Source organism: Papaver somniferum, chromosome 8 (genome assembly GCF_003573695.1).
Source record: "Papaver somniferum cultivar HN1 chromosome 8, ASM357369v1, whole genome shotgun sequence".
Taxonomy (NCBI): domain Eukaryota; kingdom Viridiplantae; phylum Streptophyta; class Magnoliopsida; order Ranunculales; family Papaveraceae; genus Papaver; species Papaver somniferum.
This window is the reverse complement of record NC_039365.1, coordinates 135,091,104-135,095,606: the sequence shown is the minus strand read 5'-3', so window position 1 is coordinate 135,095,606 and position 4,503 is coordinate 135,091,104.

Genomic DNA, 4,503 nt, shown 5'->3' with positions numbered 1-4,503 from the left:
TGATAAATATGTTTTGGAAAAGCCTCCACCAGATGAGCGTTCGATCCCTGGCATTTCGTCGTGACCTCTATGCAGAATAACATATTTGGGCAGTTCTCCGTAGATTGAGAGCTTAACGCCTTCAGTACGTCGGTGATACTCACTGTTCCCTGACTATAGGAGAGAGACCCACCTCCACATAGAAGAATAGTTGGGAGGCGGATGCCTTCAGGACGTCGGTGACACTGACCGTTCCCTGATTATGTGGAGAGACTGTGCACAGATTCAGGCGGTTCTCCGTAGATTGAGAGCACTAACGCCTTCAGTTCGTAAACAACATCGTGACTCCCTGACTATGCACCATTCAGAATAGATGTGACGCTTTAACTGGCTAAATCTTTTCTGCAATAGATTAATTCTGCTGCGACATTCACCACTGAATTCCCAGAATAATCTACAATTTCTCCTATTCCATGGTCGAATCCACGGCCTGATCCCATGGAATGGCAATAACAATTACTCTTATTTCATGATCGAATCCACGACCTGATCCCATGGAATGACAATAACAATTGCTTCGATTCTATGATCGAATCCATGGCTTGATCTCATAGAATGGCAATAAAACAACTGTGTTATCTCATTACTCCGATTTCATGATCGAATCCACTGATCTCATGAAATGGTAATAGATAATCATAATTACTCCGATTCTATGGTCGAATCCACGATCCCATAGGATGGTAATGCTTGTTTTATTATTCTGAATTCGTAGTCGAATCCACAGCTGATCCTGCGAATTAATAATGAACAACTATTCATTTTATTACTCAGTTTCATGAATTATTCTCCACTGAATTCATAGATTAGTAATAAATACTCAAAAACCGGGCATCTGGACCATCACTGAGTAAGCCCCACAAAAATGGTGCGAGTGTACTCCACAATGATGACGACTGAGCACCCGGATGCACGAACGAGTGTCCAAAAATCTGAAATAATGAGGAATCCTTCGCAAAACAGGAGAAAAGAATAAATATTAATAAAATAATAAGAGGCGCCCAAGGCCGGGCCCACCAGCCGGCCGGCCGGCCGTGCCCTAGCCTTGGTCGGTCCGTGCCTCTCCCATTATTTTCCTTATTTTTTGTTATTTCGTGAACTCACGAAAACTCCTTGGTTTTAGCAACTTTCCTTGTTTTTGCAAAACCCGTGAATTCTCCATAACTTCGTAGATTCACGAAATAATATTATAAAATAAAGAGAGGTGTGCGGGACCGGGAAACCTAACCGGCCGGCCATGCCTAAGCCGTGGACGGTCCCACACCTCATAATCTTTAGCTTTTTATAACTATTATTCCCTAATCTCACGAAACTCCTCTGTTTCAACAAAAACTCGTGTATTCTCCATAACTTCAAGGATTCATGAAAAATAATAAAATAGGGAAAGGTATGCGGGACCGGGCAACCTAACCGGCCGGCCATGCCCTAGCCATGGTCGGTCCCACACCTTGCAATCCCTATTCTTACATAATTATTATTTTCCTCAATTCATGAAACTCCTGGGTTTGAGCAAAATTCATGATTTCTCCATATTTTCTCAAATATTGCTCAAATCACGAAAAACCAAAAGCCAACGTAGTCACACGACTAGATAGCCTCTCATAGAAATTTTAAATATTAAAACATTTTTATTTTAATATTTTCAAAATATTGATGAATTGAGCATACATGCTCATTCCAACAAAAATCGAGAATTCTCAGTCAAAATGAAACTCTTCTGAAAATTCACGATATTGCTCGAACGCGCATCAGAAATTACTAAAACCCTCAGTATGGAAACAAGGACACCACGGCAACACGTGCACGCCTTCATGACTGACCAGGGTCATTCCTAGGGCTTGCATAAGGCCGGTCCCACACGTTTTCATAATTCTGACCTAATTTTCTCAATTGCTCATACTGGGCCCGAACTTTCTCCAACCAACTGGGGGATTCTCCAAATGACCAACAACTGGTCCCGTGACCCCCCAAGAGCCGGTCCCATGCTCTCTTGGTCGGTCCTCATCTCTCATACCTAGGTTTTATCACATAATGCTGAATCCAGCAATATTTAAATAAATGATGAAACCTGCATTTAATCATCGTTATTTCACCAACTCTCAAACTGAGAACCCTGGTGCGTGCTCACTCGAGAACCGGTAACCCATTGACGCTCATCATCCCATGTGGTCGGTCCCTCCTCACTCATGACCAATTTTCAGCAATTCACCAATTGATGAAGGATTGATAAAATTAGGGTTTCGAACAAACGCTCAACGAATCCCCATTTGAGCAAGTTCAAACACAAAATAATGTTGATTCAGCAATCAACATCCAAATTAATAATATTCGGTAGTTCACCAGTATTTTTGATTAATATTTTATTGGGTCACGACACCAGTAAATAATTCGTCGAATTGAGCAATACTTGCTCAGTTGCTCGAATATTGATCCAACCATCAATGTTCAGTAATTCATCAGTAGTTTGTCGAATTGAGCAACACTTTCTCAATTGCACGTCAAATTATCAATATTCAGTATTTTTTTGAATTGAGCAACACTTGCTCAGTTGCACGCCAAAATTATCAAATTCGTCGAATTGAGCAATACTTGCTCAATTGCTCGACAAACTCTCAATATTCAGCAATTCGTCGAGTTGAGCAATAATTTCTCAGTCGCTCTAGTCAGTAATTCATTGACATCTCAGAGAACTACATGTTCAATCCATGAATCAGTGAGCATTCACAACTTATGCTCGATTCAACAAAACTAGACTCACAGTCTAAATCAGTCAACAACTGACTAACTAATACACGTCTGCCTTGCAGACTCCACGATTCGTGAAATATCAATCACGTCACAAATGGAGGGATATCACTTAGGGTTTTGGTCTGGAGGTCTACGGCACGTGGATTCATCCATAACGAGAAATGTGCGTAAGTCGTGTGAACGGTTGAAGGAGTTAGCAAAGTAGTGGGTGCACGATCAGTCAAGTCTCCGAACGACATGGAACTGAATTTACCACTCCCACTTTCCCACTCTTTCACTCAAGAAACCGTCACACTTACAGGGATCAGTGGTACATCATTCTTGCAATATAAATAAGTCTAAATCGAGGACATCAGGATATCATCAATCATCGATTATCATCATTATCCGTCAACAACTCGATATAAACTTATTCACAGAACTCAACTTAAGCAGTTCAACAATATTGCAGACACCTTCAACACACCCACAATCCTTGATCATCACTGCTCCCACACAACTCTCAGCTTCCCTCCTACAGATCAACCCATCTCCCTCTTTGCGACCGAATTGACTCTGGAACGGCCATTGTGTTGGTTTAGGTCGGAGTCATACAGATTGATTTCCCGAGTCTAAGCACCCCCTTTGCAGTGGTGCATCTGTGTGAGGATTAACATTTTGCCCGACTGAGGAGTCTCGACAGCACGCTCGACTCTTCACTTTCCCAAAAAAACGGCGTCTCGTTTTTCCCCATCCACACTCTGATACCAACTGAAAAAGCAGGGGTCTAACAACCACACCCAACAATTCGTTTGGAAATCTAAGAGGACTTACTCCAATATACTTCCAAGAGAATCAACTAGACAGTCAGACTCAATCTATAGGAAAGTATATCAAAGAGCGATATCTCTATTTCTCAATTCAATCCGCAATCAAACAAATAAGAATTTGCGAGCCCGATTGAGTAAGAAGAAATAACTTTTACGGTACCAAAGACCAATGTACAAGTATCAATCTATTTATATCAACAACCAAAGGTTCAATTATCTAATTGATTGATCTTAACGCACAACCTGTGATATTCTAATTATATAACAAAATATAACGCGGAAAAGAAATAACACAGACACCAGAAGTTTTGATAAGGAGGAAACCGCAAATGCAGAAAAACCCCGGGACCTAGTCCATCTTTGAACACCACACTGTATTAAGCCGCTACAGACACTAGCCTACTACCAATGAACTTCGGACTGGAATGTAGTTAAGCCCTATCACACTGATCAAGGTACAGTTGCGCTCCTTACGTCTCTGAACCCAAGCAGGATTCTACGCACTTGATTCCCTTAGCTGATCTCACCCACAACTAAGAGTTGTTACGACCCAAAGTCGAAGACTTGATAAAAAAAATCTGTCTCACACAGAAAAGTCTATTGGAATAGATAAATCTGTCTCCCACAGAAATACCTATGAGTTTTGTTCCGTCTTTTGATAAATCAATGTGCACAAGAACCAATTGATAATCCAGACTTATATTCCCGAAGAACAACCAAGTATTATCAATCACCTCACAATAATCTTAATCGTATGGAAGCGAAAAAATATATTGTGGAATCACAAAATGATGAGACAAAGATGTTTGTGACTACTTTTTATCTTGCCTATCAGAGATCACTCTCGGGAAAATCTTAGAGAAGATAGTACTCAATCACGATAGAACATGGAAAGATCATAACACGC